At 33.6% G+C, this 24081-nt stretch overlaps 1 long non-coding RNA gene across 1 annotated transcript; it reads left to right on the plus strand.

Moving 5' to 3' along the window:
- The first annotated feature begins 384 nt into the window (after positions 1 to 384).
- LOC136799959 (uncharacterized) lies at positions 385 to 10303 on the plus strand. The gene is made up of 4 exons (XR_010845652.1): positions 385 to 731; positions 8723 to 8923; positions 9304 to 9416; positions 9612 to 10303. It is a non-coding gene; the product is annotated as an uncharacterized lncRNA (long non-coding RNA).
- The last annotated feature ends 13778 nt before the right edge of the window (positions 10304 to 24081 follow it).

Genomic DNA, 24081 nt, shown 5'->3' on the forward strand with positions numbered 1-24081 from the left:
TTTTGGTTCGTGCTAAGTTGCCCGTCAAAATTGAGGGTAATGGAGGAAGTAATCGATGTAAAGGAAAGCGTTGCGGTTTGTCTGTCCCTATATTAAAGAGACTGATTCATTTTCGGACAAGGCTGGTAAAGAATATAAGATCAGAACGAAGGACCTGAATTGTAATTCAAAGTGTGTTGTGTACCTTTTCACCTGTAAAACGTGCCGTATGCATTACGTTGGCAGTGCTACCACCACTCCTTTTCGAGCTAGGTTTAATAACTACAAGTGCTGCCATAGGAAACACAAAGCGGGTTATATTGATACGCCTCTTTTTTCTCTGTAGTTTTGTTTGATATTTTGCTACTTTGTGAATAGAAGAACTTAATTGGTCACCGAGCCCCGGTGACCCTTCAAATCGGTTCCGCGATTTTTTTTCCAGCAGCGCATTTGGATTTGTGTTTTAACTCCGATTTTTTCCCGATTCAATTTTTGGACAACCGGGTTATAATGATATGTGTGCGTCGGGATGCGTTGTAATTTCATAATGATTTCATATAGCGCGTCGGCGTTATTGCATCAGCCGTTATCTCCCTTATATTGCGCCACCTCTTCCGAAGCGTACTGTGGACAATTTTCTGAAATATTTGAGTAAATTCGCAGTAGTAGCTGGCTAAGTTGTTTCACAAACGTGATGGTTGAATGGCTGGAAGAAGAGTTCAAACAGTCTCAACTTTCATCATTTCATTGAGGTGAGAGTTTTTGATTTATATCAAAGTTTATTGATTCCTTTTCAAAGTTATTTTCAAAGAAGATAGCAGCAAGTGTACACTGGTACATTTACCTCACTTGCAAGTTATCAAAAAGATAGCATTAAGCTTGTCTGTGTTATATATCAGACAAGCAGCTACACCCTGAGGTTGCATGCGAGCTCCTTGCATCCTCTTACTTATCATACTTAACTTGCTAAACTTGCTAAACCTACTGAACCAATTGTCACACTTGTCAAACTTGAATAACCTGCAAAATCTACCAAACGTTCAAAACGTGCAAAACCTGCCAACTGTTCGAAACTTGCGAAACCCACCAAACGCAAACGTTTACTTCACACATCCTAATCTCAGCTTACATATCTCAGCATCTCAGCTTACAAAACTCAGCTTCTCAGCTTACACGTCGCATCGTCCGATCTACTTAGCCCTATTAACTTATACTCCCTGCAAAACAAAAACAAAACTCTTATTTCTGAAGTCAAATTTGAAAAACATGTTGAGTACGCAAACTTATCATATTTCAAAAGCTATTTTAGGCTCATTTAATCAAGCGAACGAGGAATTATTTGGCGAAACAGCTGGAACTCAATGCAGCGTTAACTGCCTGTATGCTATTTTTTGGTCTAATTTTCGACGCGTTAATCTTTGGAAGACTACAGACCTTGACAGAATCTTAATTGAAGGAGATAAATTATACAAACAGCTTGATACAAACTCCCATCTTTCTGTTGATGAGATGCCGCGTTTCATTGAAATAAACGGTGTCATAACTAATTTCAATTTTTTGAATTTTGCAAATGGTGAAGCGAACCTAAATAATGATGATCCTTTCCTTCAAATCCCTCTGAGTGAATCTGAAAGTCTAGAATTCAACGCCTTAATGATCATTAATGGTTTTACTATCACAATTATGAGTCGGCCTCAGGGTTACTTTATCTTTGACTCGCATAGTCGAAATGAACTCGGATTGCTTGATCCCTCAAATGGAAAATCATGTCTTTTAAAGTTTGATAACGTTTTTGAACTTGAGAAATACATCCAATTTTTTTATTTACGACAAATGGAAAAAGACAGTACTTACTTTGAGATTCAATTTATTCAAGTCAATGAACTCAAAGAAGAGCTTAAAGACATTCTCCAACGAGACTTTTCAGCATTTGTAAGAAATTATTCAAAGAAGCGCAAAAATGATGGCGTTGACGGAAATGATTCTAGTGGTAAGCGTCAAAAAAAACATCAAGAAAGTAATAGAGCATGGTACAAAAAAAACAAAGAAACTATTATTGAAAATAACAAAACCTATCGTTCCCGAAACAAAGAGAAAATCAATGAAAAAAGAAAAAATTATCGTTCCCAAAACAAAGAGAAAATAAAGGAAACAAATGGAATCTACCGAGCCCAAAACAAAGAGAAAGTTAATGAAAAAGATAGAATCTATCATCAAAATAACAAAGATCAAATAGCGGAAAGAAAAAAATCAAACTATGAAAAAAAAATAAACTATGAAAAAATACACTCAACTATAAACAAAAACTGTAATAATGATCTAGTTTCCAAATTTTTGAAACTTATTTATGAAGGTCCCTTTTACATTTGTGTTTGCTGTAACAGATGCCTCTATCGAAAAACAGTTATCAAATATGCACCTGAAAAATATGATATGCCACAAGAATATTATTATTCTGAAGTTTTTTCATTTGATGGCCAATTATACATTTGCAAAACATGCCATAGCAAACTTAAAAAAAATGAATTGCCATGCCAATCTGTTAAAAATAAACTTTGCCTCGATGAATTACCTGCTGAATTTCATACTCTTCGCAGGCTTGAAAAGATTTTGATTTCTCGCAGAATTTTATTCAAAAAAATTGCAATTATGCCAAAAGGTCAGTTCCCCAAACTCAAAGGTTCTATTTGTAATGTACCTATTGATGTTGAAGATATTGCTAATACTTTACCAAGAAGAGCAAATGATAATGGATTAGTCATTGTTAAACTCAAAAGGAAATTGGAATATAAAGGACATGTCGTTTTTGAACCAATCAGACCTGATTTCATTCAGCGCGTACTGAATTATTTCAAAGAGAACAACCCTCTTTATCAAGACATAGAAATTAATGTCAGCAATATTTCAAATGATGAGACCATTATACAAAATTCTGCAAATAATGAGGAAACGGACTCTAATGATAGTGACCAATTGAGTGAAATTGCTTCCAATGACGATAGCACTGAACCTGATGATCCACAAAATAATGCTTCAGATTCTGAAGAGCTTGAGACAACCGACAACCCACTTGATGCTCATCGCTCAAATGCAAATGAAACTACTCTAATGCCTCACACTCCTTCTGATGCAGAAGTAGATAATGAAATTTTGTCATTAGCGCCTGGTCAGGGTAAAAAACCAATTTCAGTCTTACATGATGAAAATTGTGAAATGCTTGCTCATCCTCATTTATTTCCTAAAGGTAAATTTGGTTACAAAGTTGAACGTGATGTTAAACTAAGTCCATCCAAATACTTCAACCAGCGTTTGTTGAACTACACACAAAAGTTTGCTTCAGACCCAGACTACATATTTTTTGCTAATTTTGTAACTCAGCAAGTGTCTTTGACCAATCAGATAAATGTCGCAATGAGAAAAGTTGCTGGCTCAAATTTAAATGCTGGTATGTTAAGTCAGAATTTCAAAGAAACAGTAAGGCAATTCATAGCAAATGATAAAGCTTTTGCCTTCATGAGTACTGTTAAAGGAACTCCAGCATATTGGAAAAAATTCCAGCAAGAAGTTTTAGCAATGGTTAAACAATTAGGACCACCAACGTTCTTTCAGACATTGAGTTGTGCAGACCTTCGTTGGAACGAACTCATCTCCATAATTTACAAACTCAAGGGTCAAAACGTAACCGATGAATTTATCAAGAATCTTTCTTATAACGAAAGGTGTGATTTATTAAATAGTAACCCTGTACTTGTAGCAAGGCATTTTCAATACAGAGTAGAAGTATTTTTTAAAACGATTGTTTTGGACGGCCCACTCGGTAAAACAACTTTCTACGCTATTCGAGTAGAATTTCAAGTACGCGGAAGCCCTCACATTCATTCCTTTCTGTGGATTTTAAATGCACCAGTATTGACCAAGGAAACAAAAGATGAGTACATTATGTTCATTGATAAAATAATCAAGGTCTATTTACCATCCGTAGAAGAGGATCCCGAATTATTTAACCTTGTGAAGACATACCAACTACACCGCCATTCAAAAACTTGCCGTAAATATAAAAACACTCCCTGCAGGTTTTATTTTGGTAAATTTTTTTCTGAGAAAACAATAGTTTCTGAGCCCTTGCCACAAGAACTACCACATGAGGAAAGAGAAGCCATACTTGCTCTGCGAAAAGAAGTTTTGACAAAAGTAAGGACTTACATCAATGAGAACCTTAATCCTGATAAAAGAAACTTTTTCAACCCTGATGGAGAAAATTTTAATCCAGTTCCTACCATCAATGAAGTCCTAGCTGAATTAGACATTCCAAAGGAAGATTATGAATATGCTCTCTCTGTATCTGAAGATGAAGATTTTCACATTTACTTAAAACGCAATACAAATGCATGCTTTGTCAATAACTACTTTACAGAAGGTCTTAAAGCTTGGCAAGCAAATCTGGATATTCAACCAGTATTTAATTATTACAAAGCTGCAACTTACATGTGTGCATATCTTTCTAAAACTGAAGATGAAATATCTCATGCTATGACCCAAGCTGTTAAAGATGCTTTTGAAAATGGCGGTGACAAATATGAACAAATGAAATCTGTTGCGCATGCCTATGTGTCAAAGCGAGAAGTGTCAGTGCAAGAAGCAGTTTATCTCAGTATGCCACAGCTATGGCTTCGTAAGCTGTATCCAGGTGTAACTTTTGCAAATACTAATGTCCCAGAAAAGAGATTTAGAATGTGCCTTAGTGAAGATGAAATTAATGAGTTGCCTGAAGATAGTACTTCAATTTTCAAAAGTAATATGCTTGACCGGTATTGTGATAGACCAAGAGAAAGAACTGGACCTAATAAACCTATTGCTGAAATGTGTTATGCGGAATTCTTGAGATTCTACAGTGTTATATATAAAGAATGTAGTGAAAATGATTGCCAGCCTAATGAATTGGACGATAATTTGATAGAATCAAACCATCTCTCAAGCAACTACCCAAAGATTGTCAAACTTTGTTCAATGAAAGGTAAACTAAAATGCCGCAAAGTTCCACTTGTACTTCGACTTCATCAGCCTAACAGAAACAAGTACCCGGAAGATTACGCCCACCACCTCCTCATGCTGTACTTACCTTTCTTTGATGAGAACGAATTATTGTCCCAAGAACACAATAATTATACTGCAAAGCTATTGGAACCAGGTGTCATTGAAAGGATTGAGAGAAACAGAGCTTTGATCCAACCTTATGCTGGTTTAGTAGATGATGCATTAGAAAGGTACAGAAATGATTTGATTCTCAATATGAATGATTTTGAACAGCAGGAGAATGATGAAACAAATGCAGAGCTTCAAAGTAGAGCAAACAATAATGAAGAATCAGATGATGAAAATAACAATGACACTACTCATGCCAGAGCTTCAATTCCAATGGAATCAATTTTGCTCCCAGATAATGAAGTAAATGCTCGTATTAGATCTCTAAATCACCAACAAAGAGAAGTTTTTGATGTAGTTCACAAATGGGGAAGAGATTTCGTTAAAAACCTTTCTTCAAAAGTGCCTAAATGTATTGAGCCATTTCATATTTTCTTAACTGGTGGTGGAGGCGTAGGAAAAAGCCATTTACTCACAACAATCTATCATTCTTTGTCAAAACTTCTTATGTACAGAGGAGGAGAACCCACAAAAGAAAGAGTTTTAGTTCTTGCACCAACTGGCGTAGCAGCAATTAATGTCAATGGAACCACCATACACAGCGGTTTAATTATTCCTACTACAGATTTCTTTCCACTGAATGCATCATCAAAGCAAAATTTGCAAAAAAAACTTGCATGTGTGGAAGTTATTATGATTGATGAAATTTCCATGGTGTCTAGCCGCTTGTTTAGAAATATTGATGAAAGGTTACGCAAAATATTTGAAGTAGATAAACCTTTTGCTGGAAAGTCAGTTCTACTTTGTGGTGATTTATATCAACTGCCACCAATTTTTAAAGATTTTATCTACAAACCGGATTGCTCCACAGTACATGGTATAATTGGGTTTGAATTATGGCGTAAATTCCAAATCGCTGAATTGACAGAGATCATGAGACAGAGAGATGATATTGATTTTATTGACCTCTTGAATCAAATTCGTTTAGGCGAGCTAGACAAAGAAAAGGAAGAACTTTTAAAATCTAGATTTATTGCAAAAGACAGTCCAGATTATCCCTCTGATGTAACTCATATTTTTGCAGAAAATAAACCAGTTGATGCATATAACATAGAAAAACTCAATGAATTACCAACTGAAAAGCATTTGATTTTTGCACAAGATGAAGTTCCTAAGCATTTAACAAACCAAGATGTCAGATTTATTGAAACTGCAAAAGCAAGAGAAACAGGTGGTCTTGCCCGTGTATTAGAATTGAAATTAGGTGCCCGAATTTTAATTTGCAAGAATATTGACATTACTGATAGACTGGTTAACGGTCAAGTTGGAACAGTAATGGGATTTAAATACAACTCTGGTAATACCATATCAGGTGTCTATGTTAAACTTGATGATGTTCTAGCAGGCAAGAAAGGACCTAATTTAGATCATGTGTGTAGACAAAATGATTGGATATTGATTGAAAGGGCAGAAGCCACTTTTAACACAAGAAAGGAAAAGAAAAACAAAAACAAAAAGGAAAAACCTTTAATGGTTCGAAGAACTCAATTTCCTTTGGTCTTATCCTATGCATGTACAAGTCATAAAGTCCAAGGACTAACACTTCAATCAGCAGTAGTAAGTTTTGATCTATTATCACAAAGATATTTCAATGAAGGTCAAATGTATGTTAGTCTATCGAGAGTAACAAACATAAATGGATTGTTTTTGACAGGTGAATACGATAGAAAAGCTATCCGTGCGAACAACGAGGCAGGACTTGAATATGAGCGTTTACGAAAAGATAGACCTTTGCATAAAGTTGAAAGTTTTTCTTCTGCTTTGACTCCAGACAAACATGTTCAAATTTCACTCCTTAATGTTCGCTCTTTGAAGAAACATGCAATTGACATTGCAAAGTGTAAAACTCTTATGAGTAGTGACTTATTATGTCTTACTGAAACTCAATTGTCACCTTCAAGTGATACAAATGAAGTTGATCAAATACTTGGTGATTTCAATATTGAATACAACAACAATTCTGTTAATCGATTCCAAAACAATGCATGTTGTTTTAATTCTTCAATTCAAATTTTAGAATGTAATAGAGCAGCAGGTTACACTTGTATCGAATTTTCAAAAGAAACCTTCAGTAACCGACCTATCAAACTTTTAATGTTGTACAAACCACCTGATTATTCAAGAAACAGTTTTCGTGAAGAATTGTTGGAACTTATAACATATGACGATATAGACATTGTTGTTGGAGATTTCAACATTGATGCATTAGATCCTGAAAACGCATTCCTGAGTGAATTACTTTCTTCATATAAAATGATTGTGGATGAACCAACCCATCTAGCAGGTGGTCTTCTTGACCAAGTTTATTTAAAGAATAGCTTTACAGATAAAAAAGAAGTCAAGTGTTTTGTAAAGGACATATATTTTTCAGACCACGATGGAGTTTGTTTTATCATATCAAACAACATTTAGTTTTTCAAACCTGTTTAACCTACTTAACCTACTTAGCCGATTTGACCTATTAGACCGACTTGAGAAATAGTTTTTTATATGGGGGTATAGGGGAGGGTGGGGTCGAAGGAGTTGCAAAACTCTAGAGCAATTAAAATAATTTTTGATAAACTGTAACATTCAATAAAACTTTCCTGTTTAGATCTGCAACTCCTTCTTACACAACCATGTGTATGTAGATATTTTATTCGTTGAAATGTAGACAAAGCTCCTAGACAGCGCATTGGTTTACATAGACTTGTTCAAATTAAATTTATTTCCACGCTGAAATGTTACATGCGCATGGTTGTATTGCTTGGGGACCTGATTCAATATAGCTGGTGTGAGGATTTTGTCCTTTATGTCGTGTTTTTGTTGTTGATTTTTAGAAAGTATCGTTGTGTTTATCTTCCTGTGATGTGTAAGGAGTATTGATTATAGCCCAAAGACTCTGAATGTCTGTGATCAAAATTAAAATTAATATCATTAAAAAAGGACTTTCCTCACTAACCATACATTTTCTGCTTATTTTACATAGAAATTTGAATTACTTTTTATAGTTTTTTGTACCTTGCATTTTTACAAATCAATTATTTAAATAGTTTTATACAAAAATTTGAATTATTTTTATACAAAAAATTTAAATTATTTTTTACAAAAAAATTAATTATTTTTTACAAACATTTGAATTATTTTTTACAAAAATTTGAATTATTTTTATACAAATTTGAATTTTTTTATACAAAAAATTTGAATTATTTTTATACAAAAATTTGAATTATTTTTATACAAAAATTTGAATTATTTTTATACAAAAATTTGAATTATTTTTATACAAAAATTTGAATTATTATTATACAGAATTTCGAATTATATTTATTCCTCACATTCTATAAAATCATTTTTTGTAATTACTTTTTATCTTCATAGTTTATATTTTCTTTTTTGCATATAAATCTCTATTATAAATCAAAATTCTGCAAAATCTACTAAAAATGAACACTCGAATCTCTCTATTGACAAAAGAATAATGGACAAAATGTATATATGAATGAATTTGGTGTTGAAATGAAAATGTTGGTAATTCGTTGATTGTTTATTGTTGTTTTAGTATCTGGTGTTACATGTTTATAGTATCGAAAAAGTCCATAGCTTTGCATCGTTCGAGCTTGGTATTACCATCGCCTTCCTGTTTTTGTTGTTGTTTGGTACAATGTACTCAATCATAGCTCACTCATCATGGATAGGTACTTTTAAACCATTGGTTTGTTTCTTCACACCTGAATACTGAAAGAGTTCATAAAATTGATAGGTAAGCTAAAGGTCTGTTTTTGATCCATCAAAATTTGCTATAACACAGACACTTTAACGTGTGTTTCTAGGTATATCTTAGAAAGCAATCATTTTATAGTCCTTCCATTTTCATTTGAATAATGTCTTTTTACGAGGTTCGATTATTCGTCCAGCCATCTCTCAAAGAACGTTAAAAATCTATGATAGTCTTTTGTCTCAATGAAAGAATAAAAGAGATTTGTTAGCTAGATAGCAAGCGTTCTGTTTCATTACTTTAACGTACAATATATAAGCAATTAATCATGAATGATCTAAGTTTTAAAGAGTGAAGTGATTTTGTTCATGTTGTTATTATTTACCTGTGTATGGGACTTTAATATCTTCATTGTTTTGTTGCAGATATGCTATGCAGGGATCATTCAATAACCAAATATCACGACTCTTTATCAACGACGGAAATATTGCTTCCCATCCAATAGCTCGAATAGCGACACTACAAAAATCGAAACAAGGTACTATAAACATTGAGTTTAGTGGCTTTACTTTTCCTTGTCCGGGAAAGGTTATAGACTTTGCTCTAGCCCTCAAAAGTGACCTACATTAAAAGTTTGAATAGTGGTCAATTGATATTTTGATGAATAATATAATGTCAAAAAAGTGAGAGTTTACTACAATGATTACTTTATACATTATCTTTTTTTTTACAGAAATTCAATCGGCGACCATCTATTTGCAAAATTTTAACGCCACTATTATGCTGGTATAAATGAAAATACACACGTTCACGTATCCTACTAAACGCTATCACGTTTCACGATTAGATTAATCAATGTTTTTTCAAAGCTTATTCGTTATTGGACTATTATGATGCTGCAATGAATTTTTGGTTCAGTATACCTATCCTGTATCTAATTCAATGTCTTGTTTTTGGAATTATTGCTGTTGGAATGACGTTGGTATTGGACAATAATTAAAGACTTTATTTCAACTAGAGAGTATTACATATTTTAAATGTATTGCAAAGAAATAATTAATATTGTACAATAGTAATATTGTTAATATTTATAGACAATTATATGATTATCTAAAACAACATTGTTAAAGATTTATGTTAAAAATGAAATTTTTTCAAACCTTGTTACACTTTTTTCATAAGCAACTCCATTTTTCGAGTCAGGCCTGGAGTTACTAAGGGTTTTTCGAAATCCAGGCTCAAAGTTGCTTGTAAGGCTGTTTAAAGATTTGCAAGCACATTTTTGCATTTTTCAACAATTTTTGCATTTTGAATGGGCAGTAGAGGCATTTTTCGTAGATGTGATTACATCCTTTTTGCTATTCTCTCTTGATCCAGCTTATCATTTGATCTATCTTATCCTTTAGGGCTGACCTTCCAGCGCAGCTGGTTTATTTTTCTTAAAATATTGTTATTTTGATTGATTTTTATTTTTGTTTTTAGATTCTTAATACTGTATTTGCCCTACCTTTCCAGGTTCTGCCCACTCTTAAGATGGGATAATTTTTCATTCCCGATGTAAATCGATTTTAACAAGCTTTGATTTAACCATTTTAAAAGGTACCGGAGAATTTTTCAAACTTCAAACACTCATATGAATTGGAGAGGGTTAATTCGTGGATTTCAAGATTTAGTTTTTAGTTTTAATTTCTTACATTTCTTTAATGATAACTTTATTTTTTAAACTATGATAAATATAATATATCATATAAAAAAGTTGAGAATTAAAAAACGACTTTGCTTTGCTATTTGATACATATCCATACTTGTTCAGTACCTTATATTCCTGTTTTGCAACTTCATGTGAGAATGACGAAGTTTTATGGAGCAAAATTTGAAATATCTGATTGATGACGTCAAGACATGCACCGTTAGGACCAGTTAGGACATTAAGACGATATGATCGTCGAGGTTGTATAGCAAGTATTATAGGGCCTACCGTGAGTATCACAGCGCGAATAAATATTTTCTCTTTGAAAACTTGACCTCTGATACTCAGGGTATATAGGGCCATACTAGTAAGGGTCTGTTAGACAACGCCTTTTTATTGTAATAGCGTAATAGAAATCGATTCAGGGTCAATGGTCAATGGTATGGTAATAATAATTTGATTGTGACTATGGTGTAAACAAATCATCCTTTTGAGCATGGTAATACGCGTGTTTGAGTGGTTTGACATGAGTGTGAAGTGAAACATAGGTGAGGTATAAACTTATTTCTTTTTTTATGATTTCGGTTTTCGCCAACAAAAATCATAAAAAAAGAAATAAGTTTAAACCTAAACTAAGTGAAACCGTGAAACATGCCTCTACTTACCATCGCAACTGACTGATCAATGTCACGGTACGTTCCACGTTCCACGAATTTGCGCTCGCTGCTCTTTTTTTTTTGGTGGCAAATTTTTTTTGACTCAACCTGACACGTCGGGCTCAACATGAATGTACGGTGATATTCCGGGAAATCGCCTTATCTTTACAATGTATAATATGAGATCTCAGTCTTTTTTATTTTTTTTTAATTCTCTATTCTGTCGAATCTCTCCACCTCAGTGGAGTAGATGTCAATACAAAAATCATAAACATTTATTTGTCATTTTGAACATTATTTTCCGGAAATAGGGAAATAAGTTCAGGCAGAGTCCGACTGAACAACACAACGGAAGGACACACCACATTTTGACACAGTCGTCCCAGAGTCGAAAAGTGAGAACGATTCTCAAAATAAATAATGTGGGCACCAACTTTTCCTGCTGATGCCTGATCAAGTTTAGTAAGTATAAATTAGGCTATTCCATTTCTAACCATAGGGCCATCGACACTTTTCCAGGGAGGGGGGGGTGTTGGACTGGATACTTTCCAAGAGGTTTTTGTTCATTTTTCATATTTTCCAGCAGTAATAGACCTTTTTTCAAAGAGGCCACCCTGTTGAATAATTATGTAGTCCAGCAGAAAAACAATGGTAAAACCATACATAATTATTACAATATGCATGATACAGTATGCATGGCGGCTCTATCATTGTTTTTATGGCTGGACTACATAAATTATTCAACAGGGCGTCCCTCTTTGAAAAAAGACATTCGGCTAGCTAAAGCTTCAGATGCATCCGGCTGGACTTAGAATTTTTTTCAAGTTGAATAGTGACCGGTGAAAGCTTCTTCGTAAAGACGAAAGACATGTATCTATTTTTCGGATCCGGTATGCGGGAATAGTGTCAGGACCTGCAGGCGACCTGGTAGGGTTGGGTATGGGTGTGGTTTGGGTGTGGTTATGTACCAGATTGGCTAGGAATTGGGTTATTAACAGTTAGGGTTAGGGTTGGAGCTCGAAACAAGCACTCTTTTGTGATTTTCTCTTAGTACAGTCTGGTCTGCAGTTTGTACAATATAAATAGCTGTCAGAAGCACTATCCCAGCATGAGTCCGTGGCGCAGTGGATAAGGCAATGGGTTTCAAAACATCGGTACTTTGCATTTAGTGGGTTCGAATCCCACCGGTGGCGATCTGTCGGTAAGTCATTCAGTAAGTTAGAAAACATAGATAATAACTCACAAAGAACCAGAAAGTCAGAAAAACTACGAACAGTATACTTACTTCAGTATACTTCAGTTTGATTTGATGATATTCATCTGTCCAGCTCGTTGAGCCCAACACGTATTATTTGATCGAGAAGAGCATTTGATTCAGCCAATCTTGTTTGTCGCGACGTAGTGTGAGGTTCGTCGGGTATAGAGCACAGATATTTATCGAGTCGTTTCTTGAAGGAATCTTTTGAACAGCCAGTGATATTTCGTATGTCAGAGGGAATACTGTTGAAGAGTTTTGGACCCTGTACAGCTAAGCTCTCACAAATAAATTTGCGAAAGCTACTTCGTTCGATTGTTCGTAGTTCGCATTTTCGACCATGACGGCTTGTAGTTGAAGACAAGACACCACCTTTTACAGTGCCATCTCCTTCGGTGTGGCTGAAATTTGGTACTATACCCTCTAGTATTGACCAAATATAAATAATTCTGTATCTCTCTCTCCTCCTTTGTAGAGAATACATTTTCAACATTTTCAATTGTTCCCAATAATCGAAAGCACTAAGGCCTTTGATTTTATTGAAGAAGTTCTTTTGTACTGATTCAATCTGTTCAATTTGGTGGATGCTGTTTGGTGACCAAAGCTGAGAACAGTAGTCGAGGTGAGGGAGAACTAAGGATTTCCACAACGTTATCATAACATCACTGCTTCTGTTGTTGAATGTTCTCAAAATCCAACTAGAAAATGTCCTTAGCTTTTGCTATCATTTTATTGATGTGATCAGTGAATGAGCAGTCACTACTCATCCACACTCCAAGATCTTTGACAGAGTTTTTGTTTTCAATTACAGTTTTGTTGTTAGTGAAATAGGTTGATAAACTTTTTGATTCAGTATCTTTACCGTATTTCAAATGTTCGAATTTACAACTATTTAGTTTCATGTTATTGTTCTCAGTCCAATCATAAACTATGTTGAGATCATGTTGCAACTTGAACATGTCAATTATTCCTTGGATTTCTTTAAGCATTCTAGTATCGTCAGCAAAGCTTGCAAGGATTGAATACCTGATATTATCATCAATATCAGAAATCATCAGAAGAAACAAAATTGGCCCAAGTACTGTTCCTTGAGGTACTCCTGATATGACAGGGGCACTTTCGGATTTGAAACCATTTACAACAACAGATTGTTTTCTGCCTTTCAAAAACGATTCAATCCATCGCAATAGCTTTCCTTTGATCCCGAGCTGTGACAATTTGTGTAACAAAATTGCATGATCAACTTTGTCGAATGCCTTACTGAAGTCCAAATAAATTGTGTCGACATTAATACCTCTCTCAAGGTATGATAGTATTGTATCATAAAAACAAAAACATTTTTTGCATATATCTCATTAAGGTTAAGTGTTAATGATTTTTTTCTTTTTTCATCAGATACAGGTTGGTAATGGTACACTTTCTGCAAAATTTCATGTTTTAACTGTCTATCATTAGTCTGCAATCATAAATTTTGTGTCAATTTTTCCTCGTTTTGGCAAATTTTAGCAAAAAAGTGCTTCAGTTTTATGGTAGCACTTTCTTTCCAGGAAGGTATTTGACCTGGAATTTTGATTTTCCATATTAGGCAATTTATTCATGTGTTTTTCTACAAAAAAAGTGTTTTGAAACCTTTTTTCCATCTTGCTCTAGCAGTGATTTTCTGTTTACGTCCATTTTGACACCGAAATGTGTCCCGTCTGAAATCATTGCACATTGCCCCTATTTTAAGAGTGTTTATTGAAGGTTTTTTAAGTTTGAGAGTAAGCTCAATCTGTATGTGTTTGAAAACCTGTCAAAAAGTATGATTTTACCATTAGGTTAACATTCTATAGGTCCCAGTGCATTGGTGATTGGAAGTGACACCAAAAAATGTCCCGTCCGAAATCACAATAAGATTGACAATATTTCTGAAATTCTGCAGGGTAGAAAGATTTGAATGGCTGAATATTGTAATCTAGGATAGAGCATATTTTAATTGAGTAAATCTAAGATTCAAAGCTCTTCAGATTTAATTCCAGGGGTACTAGAAAAAATGTCCCGTCCGAAATCATTTGTCCTGTCCGAAATCATAACTTTTCAAATATGTTTCAATTTGTAATAAAATGAATGTTTAACATTCAGGAAGTTATTATCAAGACCTAGTGGTAAGAAAAATGTTCAAACAGGCCAATTGAAGTAAGTTTTTATACCTTTATTTTAACCTTGAAAATAGGAATTGATTTCGGACGGGACAATTTTCCTGTAAAAATAGGTATTGTATTAAAACCACTACTGGAACAAAAAGAGTGGAAGACTCTCAAGTATTTTCTATTTGGAATAGTAGTATATTTACTTGTATACTTACTTATAATATGTAGAAAGAAAAAGTTTAGCAAAACTTGAAATAAAACAGATTTTTATGAAAATGATTTGGGACGGGACAGGAAAAATTTAGTGCAAATCACCCTGAAAAAAGATGAAAAAGGTGATACAGATTTTTAAGATTTATTCTAATTTGAGGAAGGCCTTTATACAAACAATTTCAGGCTGTTCTACAACTTCCTTACTTCCTCAATACATTTTTCTGATGTATTCTAGCCTTTAGTTTTGCAAATTTTGTCGGTCCGAAATCATTTTCGATATCTACATGCCAATCAAAAGAATGCAACAAAAAAAGGATTTCACTAAGTTTAGTGATACTTAAATATCACCTGTTACAACCCTTATAATATGTGATACTCTCTACAGTTTTGATTTTTTTTACCACCAATTTACCATTTTCATACGCTCTAACAGCTCCATGAGCCCCTATATCTTTATTATTAGGCCTTAAAAGGTGGTGTCACAGGTACATTTCCATGAAATATAGGCTATAGACTGTCATAGAAAAGTAGAGTTATGTTTAAAAAATGAACTTTATTTTTCATGATTTCGGACGGCACACGGTACAGATTTAGCGCAAATCGCCCTCTCGTTTACCCAAACGCTTCAATTTCGCGTAGGCTTAGGGGTCAAGACTAGAACCCCCAATACGAGACATTTGCCTGACCGAAAAAAAATCATCATCATCATCAATTTTGTTAATTGTCAGAATCGTTTTTCACTGGAAATACGCAACTTTCTGAAGTTTCGTTGTTTTTCGGTTGTGCTTCATTTTAAAAATAACGAAGATGAAAAGTTACCATCAATCCCGCGAGTAAAAGAAAGTATTCCGACTAGTCTACGAAAAGTATATGCAAAATATATGCATAAAACTGACAAAATCCTTTCTTTTTATGCTTAGGTGCATCACCATCGATCCTGACTTGACAATGGAGAACCAAATTTGACAATGCATAATTATTACGAGCAGCCGAGAAAGTTTGTGTGACGCAAAAATTGCGCGATAAACAGGGGGGGTCAGTACTAAAATGTAAGACATATATTCAATTCAATTCAATTCAAAGTAATTTATTCGCCTGCATATCATTAAAAATTTACATATTTTAAGTTTGTATAAATTAGGGGAGGAATGCAGCCCAGGAGTCCATCCAATAGACGTACCGTCTAATCAAATGGAATGAACACCTGGTCGCGTGAGCTGGTCATGTCGAATATCATTATGGGAGGTATCTTAAGGGTTATTAAAACTATTTAAACTTTAACAATCAGAATAAAAACAATGTTTACATACCTAACCATAAATAAACAATAAAAAAAGGAAAAAATAATAACAATGCATACAAAAAAATATGACATCAACTATTGAAAAACCTGAAAAATATTAATTGTCATTGTATGTGAATTTCAAGGTTTTGTAGAGATGAACTTTCATTTTCAAGGTATGCGAGAAGATTAGACGCGAAGGAAGTCTCTAACCTTCTTTTTGATCGTATATTCAGATAATGGTCTAAGATCAGTCTTTGTATGTAATAATAGTTGGTTCCAAATTAAAAGTGATTGATATTTTATGGATCTCAATCCAAAGTTGAGTGTTTTTGCCTTGGGGCGCTCTAAAAGTTTCAGGTAACTATTTCTTGTGTGATAAATGTGTGTCAGGGTTTTGTAGTTTAACACGTTTGTAACGGCTTCAGGAGAAAGATTAGATAGAGTTTGATGTACAAGTTGAATATTGAATTTGATAACAGTATTTGGTAAAGTTGGAATTTTAAGGTTTTGAAAAAGAAGGGAAGTCTCAGCATTAAAATCTGAAAAAGTTAGAATACGCAAACATCTTTTTTGTAATTTTCCTATTCGAGAGTTTTGAGTAAGGCCTTGTCCCCAGATAATTGTTGCGTAAGACATATGAGAGTGGAACATAGCATAGTATAAAGTTTTGAGAACTAGTTGTGGAACAAAGTGGCGTAGTTTGGACAAAATACCATTAGATCTTCTAAGCTTTGTGGATAAATGATCAAAGTGAAAATTCCAGGCTAGAAATTCATCTAGAATGAGACCAAGATATTTGACATGCTTTGTGAATTTTAAGGCGTGTCCTTCAAGGTAAAGATTCATAGAGTAAGGTACAGATTTATGTTTGCTTCTGAACAAAATGACCTCTGTTTTCGCAGTGTTAAGAGAAATTTTATTCGCACGAAGCCAAGAAGAAAGTTTAACTAGATCAGAGTTCACTTTGGTTTCGAGTGAATTCAAATTTGAGTCAGACGAAAGAAGGCAGGTATCATCAGCAAAGAGGTTGGTTTCGCTATTCAATATAGCTTGAGGAAGGTCATTTATGTAAATTAGAAAGAGTAGTGGTCCTAATACAGAGCCCTGAGGAACTCCATGTTTAACAGTTCGTTTTGAAGAATCGTGTCCAGAAATTGACACATATTGTTTCCTATTAGTTAAGTAAGATCGAAACCAGAGATTTGCAATGCCTCGTATTCCATAATGCTGTAGTTTAGATAAGAGAATTTCATGGTCAACAGTATCGAAAGCTTTTTGGAGATCGATGAAAACCCCGCAAGAATACAGACCCCTATCTATGTTTGATCGAATTTTTTCTGTTAGATTTATCAAAGCGTGTGTGGTAGAGTATTTGTTGTGGAATCCAAATTGATTTTTAAAGATACTTTTATTTTCATCAAGGAATTTTACAACTCTGAATTTAATTAGCTTTTCAAATATTTTATCAATATTAGAAAGAAGGGAAATAGGTCTGAAATTATTAGGATCGTATGGTGAGCCTTTATGTTTATAAACAGGTATTACTTTTGCTACTTTTAGAGCAGTTAGGAATTTACCTGACTGTATGGAAGTATTAAATATATTAGCAAGAAGTTGAGCTACCTCAGCGAGAACAGATTTTAAAATTTTTGTTGGTATACTACATGGACCGTCAGATTTTGGTTTTAGAGCATTTATGATTTTAATAATTTCGTTAGCTTGTATTGGTTCAAAAAACAGAGAATTCATTGGTGAGTTGCGGAGAGTTTCATTAAAGTTACATTCCTTGTCATTCACGTTTATAGTGTATCGTATTTTATCAGCTACGGTAGCAAAATATTTGTTTAGTTCTTCAGTTGTTACTTTGGGTCTGATGTTACTTGCCCATTTATGTTTAGAGAGATTATTGTACTTTTATGTTTTTTTTTACTTTCAATTAGTTCGTATACACCACTCCAAATTCTCTTACTGTTTTTTAAGTTATCTTGAAAATAATTCTTATAGTGGTTATTTTTACTTCTTCTGCAGAGTTTTACGATCTGATTCCGGTAGAATTTGTATTTTGTATGTAGTTCATGTTTAATGGTGTTATCTTTTTCCCGCGAGTAGGCCTTTAAGAGATGGTCTCTTTTAATGATGGAAGTTTTGATTCCTTTTGTTATCCATGGTTTAGCTCCTCTTTTAATTTGTCGATTAGAGAGTTTTGTAGGGGTGCATGTATATCTATTAAAGTATTCATCCGATCAAAAAAGCTTTCAAATAAAAGATCTGGGTTATACGAGTCAGGATGCAAGATGTCATTCCAATCAATTTTATAAAAGTCTTCTTTGAATTTCTTGCTATCAAAGCTTTTCCATCTTCGATAGTATTTTGTTTCTTTGGAGAAATTTGTAGAGAAGTTTTCAAAAATAAGAAATTGAGGCAAATGATCAGATATACCAACTAAAAGATTTCCGGTCAGAGGTTTATGTTTCGCAGGAGTGAAGAAAATATTATCTATGAGTGTCCTTGACCTATCAGTGATTCTGGTAGGTAGAGAAATACTAGGTAAGAGAAAAAAAGATTCAAGAGAATCTACGAAATTATTTACATGTGGAGAGGTACCACATTCTAGCAAGTTAATATTAAAATCACCCATAAGCACAAGGCGCTTATTTTCCTTGTTAGCTTTTTGTAAGAAGGGAATGAAAAAGTCGTTTGTAAAAGTTTCTATTTTCATGGTTGGATGTTTATAGATACATCCAACAATGATATTTTCTTTGTTTTTTCAAATTGGAGCTCACAGAAAGTAGATTCAAGTTCCTTTTCACAATAAAGAGAGCGAGAGAGATCATTTCTAGACTTGGATTTTAGATCATTGGAGATAAAGAGAGCGGTACCACCAGCACTAGATTTTGTGTTAGTAAAAAGTGACTTATAACCATCAATATCAAGTTTATGTGGAATAGAAGAATCGGTAAGTCTAGGTTCCGAGATTCCTAAGACTTTGAAATTGTGATTTAAAGAGTTTAAGAGATTGTTGTACATATCAAAATGTTTTGATAAAGAACTGATGTTAAGATGAAGAAATGAGAGGTTAGAAGATGTGTTAGAAAAAGCAGAGTTGAAGTCGCTACAATCGAAATACCTACAATCAACAGTGTTCAAATTATATTCTGTGTTCGTTTCTCGAATTTCTTCGATCGTGGTTAAATCAGAGAATGAGGGGTGGAAGTAGTTGTACCTGAAACTTTTTTCATCAAGCTCATAGCAAATACTAAAAGGGAAAAGATCGCAGTTGCAGTTAACGCATAATCCGACTTGTGGATAGTTTATTGAGAAAGGGATATTGCATTCATGGTGAAACCATTTCTGACAGTAGTCACAAAAAAAGGAAGGAGCTCCTTCCGCTAATTCCTCACATACCGCACAAATTAGGTCCATCTATGGCAAATAGAATAAGTTTTAAAATTCTCAAAATATCAAGTAAATAAAAGTTTTAAGTTCGAATGAGTACTAAAAGGATTTTCGCTAATTTTTGACATACCCCCACCTATTTTTCGAAAATGTTATTTTAGTATACATGTACTAAAATTATTTTGAGCAATTTAACATAGATACCACCCATTTTTTGGCCTTTTACGGGTTTAAATTTACCAAAATGGGGTCATTGTTACAAACCTAGTCGAATTTAGCGCATCAATCTGCAAAATAATATAATTTTATTACTAAACTGTGCTAAACTGTACATAAAAATATTTTTAAAAAGTATTTATTAAAAAATTGGAAAAATTCTGAAAGATTTCTGAAGATTTTTTCGAAAATTCCTGAAAAAAAAAATTTTTCCTGGAAAAAAAATTTTTTTCCAAAATTGTTAAAAAAATGCTCCATTTTGGCTGATTTTAGAACAAAATACTAAGATTTTTAAATTATTTCTTTAAGGGACCACCCTTTTTGGTATTTTAGTACACATGGTACTAAAATTATTTTTGAGCTTTTTTGCAGTACCACCACGTCACTAAATGTCATGATGTCTGAGATTTTAGTACCGACCCCCCCCCCTGCGATAAACGAAGCCCTAGAAAAACGCCCACTGAAAATTGAAACTAGGAATTTATTGAATATTTTCACTAGATAATATATTTCCTTGACAAGTTAAAAATTGTACATAACTCCGAGTTTCATGCTCTCCTAGCAATCGTCAGATGTCTAGGAGAGCATGAAACTTGGAGTTAGTTATGTACAATTTTTAACTTGTCAAGGAAATATATTATCTAATGGAAGCTCTATCTTTGATTTTCTCTGGTATTGAGCACTTTACGCATTAAATTGTTCACCAAACAATTAATTGAATATTTCACTAATGAAGTATCAAACTTTTTGTTTTTTGTAATTATTATAAATTCATAATTTTTAAATAACAATCAAATAAAGGTGAAATCATATTCAAAGAGTGCTCGATAAAACCAACCAGGAGTAGAGCTTCTTTAATCAAAAATACATTTCAAAACCAAAAAATTTAAATTATCCATAACTCGGAGTTTCATGCTCTAAGCAATCATCAGATGTAACTAAAAAATTAAAAAGCTGTGTGAAAACATATGTTACAAAGTTGGTAAAATGCTGATTAAAAAGTCGTAAAAAAGTGAAAAAATCGTAAAACTAAGAATTGTCACGAAGGACATCAAATGTGTCCGGAGGGACGTCTTTAAAGTTTTTTAAAAAGAATTTGCTCATATGACGGCACGTGGAGATTAGTTCGGTTCTTTTGTTTATAAGTTTGTCTTTGTATTGTATTTTATGATGTCATCAAAAATTTTGGTAGAAAGTGTCAATTTAGTGATAAAAATGACAAAAGAAAATGTCACTCCTTTTCTTGCTCTAAAAGCATCTCTACAGATTTTCCAAGGCTAAAGACTGTAAATTTGTATCCTTTTGTACAATGTGCATCACTTTCAGTATAATAAATCTTTTTGGAGGAATTTGACTTGCGATTATTATAATTTCAATATTTTTTAAATATTTTTGCAAGAAAGTGTCATTTTTTGTCAGCATTCTGACATGTAAAAAGAAAAGATATTAACAAGATGTTACTAGCCATTACCTTACAATTCTCCTGGTTTTAAGCTATTATATGATGTTGGTTACTGGATTGGATTGTTTGGTTTGGTTATTGAATTTATTCTGGTCTTACTTATTCTGGTCTGTAAATTTTTGAAGTAGGAAAGGAGAAAAGCAAGATGGCGGCTGATTTAATTAAAAAGCAGTAGATTTTCACTTTGTGTCGGAAAACGGCAATTGTGACAAAAGTTTTGTGACAATATTAAATCTAAGTTTATTAAATCATCAATGAAAGATTGTAGCACCTTATTATAATGAAATTTTAAGTGTCAATTAACAAAATTAAGGACAAAAAGTGGTACCCCAACAAGTATCCCAATTGGTGCACCAATTGGGGTACCATGCTTTTTAAAATAACCCAATATCTTTTGGCATTGGCAATCAAATATAATATATTATATATACATTATATTTCTTTTATCAAAAATCAAAAATTCATTCATTCATTTTCATTCCAGAAAAATAAAAATAAAAGACGCCCCCGTCTTTTACTCTTGTCTAATTTCAGATCTCTGGACATGCAAAAAACGCCTGTCCGCCCAATATCCACCCAATCATCTTAAATTCACTTTCAATCGTCCTTTGACTTTCAAAAAATAGTATTTAAAAACTATGAATTTATAATAATTACAAAAAACAAAAAGTTTGATACTTTATTAGTGAAATATTCAATAAATTCCTATTTTAAATTTTCAGTGGGCGTTTTTCTAGCACTTTGTTTATCGCGCAATTTTGCGTCACACAAATTTTCTCGGCCGCTTGTAATAATTATGCATTGCCAAATTTGGTTCTCCATTGTCAAGTCAAGATCAATGGTGATGTCACCTAAGCATAAAAAAGAAAGGATTTCGTTAGTTTTCTGTATATATTAGTTTGCGAGATATTCTATTCGCCATGTTTTAAGCGCACGTGGAAGAAAAAGCCATAGACTTTTAGTAGACTAGTCCGAATACTTTCTTTTACTCGCAGGATTGATGTTAACTTTTCATCTTCGTTATTTTTAAAATGAAGCACAACCGAAGAAAAAAACGAAACTTCAGAAAGTTGCGTATTTCCAGTGTGTAGACGATTCTGACAATTAACGAAATTGATGATTTTTTTCAGTCAGGCAAAGGTCTCGTATTGGGGGTTCTAGTCTTGACCCCTAAACCTACGCGAGATTGAAGCGTTTGGGTAAATGAGACGAAACTCGAAAAAAGCTGGTGTTTTGAAGCGCTTCTGTGCAATCGAAATATCGCTCTTTGTGACGCACTGTTTGTCAGATAGTCCCAAGTTAGAGCAGTTGACAGTAATAAGGGGGTCATTGAACCAGACTATCCCACTCAATACAATCAATAAATTTTCCAGTCGATTACAAAGCAATAACCAATCAATGGATCTGATATCGATTGATTCTGATACCGTAAGTTGGTGTAATGTAGACATCACTGTTCTAAATGACCCAATGGCAATGACCCTGCTGACCCACCGGACTTTATGAGCACCAAACACTCAAAGTTCGGTGTTATGTTGGATGAGGACTTTTTAACACCGGACAATCTCAACATCGGACTTGAGTCCGGTGTGTCCAGGTGTGCATCATTTTTTAATTTAAGGAAACTTTTTGTCCAGTGTCCAGCATCCAGAAGTTCAAAAAATGAACAAAAAAAAAAAAAAAAAGAACACCGGAGCTAACACCCCAGACAAAAGGTTTCCGGTGTGTCAGTTGCGTTGGCAGGGTCGTATTCTGACAATGATCTTTAGAGAAGAGCTGGGATTTATTATTGCTATTGTTATTGGTAGGAAACCCTGATAAGATTGAAGCTTTATTTCTTTGTGTGGTGGTCAAAGGGGAAAATCAGAGATTCCAACTTTATTATTTTTCCTATCTCTGAGAATTTTCTGAGTCTTCAAGAATATTTTCAAAATTCTTTTGAAAAATTTATATTTAAGGCCATCTTCAAAAATTACTTATTAGCAAGCCAAGACAAAATAATCTTGTAAAAAATGACATTTTTTAAAGGTTTCTTACCAAGTGGTAAGAGCCAAGTGTGCCAAAAAGAAGTAATACAGATATTGTGAACCGCTACAAAGATTTTAATTGCTGATTCTTTTTTTATTCTGTAGGAGGAAAGCTTAAATTTTGGCAGTGAAAACTTTAAAATCAGATCAGTCAATCAAAGGTTATGTTAAAAAACTGAAATTTTGACCTACCCAAAATTAAAAAAAATCATCAAAAACAGTGAGCAAAACGTTCTCTCTGTTAATTAACAGTCTAATAGCCCTAAAATGATTAAATTTTTCAATTGGAAACATACTCTAGGAGCTGAGTTGTGTCCCGCATGCACATTGGCGTATAGTCATTTTTTCTTTTGATCATGAAAGTATAGTCCTTGAAGAGTCAGAAAACGTGTGTGGCGTTATTTGGATCAGGCTCAAATTTCCATAATGGCGGATTTTAGATTTTCAACCCTTTTTAGCCCTCTTGCTTGAAAAAAAGTTTTTTTTTGACTTCAAACATAGACATATTATATACCAATCAATCACAAATTTTATGCTGATTAAGAAAAAGGTCAGAACCATGGTCTGAAAATTTCGCTATCTAAAGATATGAAGCACTTTCGATTTCGATTTTTTGAAATGATTACTTTTGGTTCCAAATTTGCGTGGCTGTAACATTTGATTGGCTTCTTGATTTACTTGAAATTTCAAGGGTCTTGTCTACCTTCCAAATAATAAAATTCAGGAAAAATTTTTTTTCTACGTGAATTTAGAAATCCATAATGGCGGATTCAAAATTTTCTTTCGTCACATGGGGTCCTAGGCTCTGCTAGCCTAAGAAAAATATTTTTCGATCTTAAAACCATGTATATTATATACCAATCGATCAGAAAAT

This window comes from Clytia hemisphaerica, unplaced genomic scaffold (assembly GCF_902728285.1).
Source record: "Clytia hemisphaerica strain Z4C2 unplaced genomic scaffold, Clytia hemisphaerica genome assembly, whole genome shotgun sequence".
NCBI classification, from domain to species: Eukaryota; Metazoa; Cnidaria; class Hydrozoa; order Leptothecata; family Clytiidae; genus Clytia; species Clytia hemisphaerica.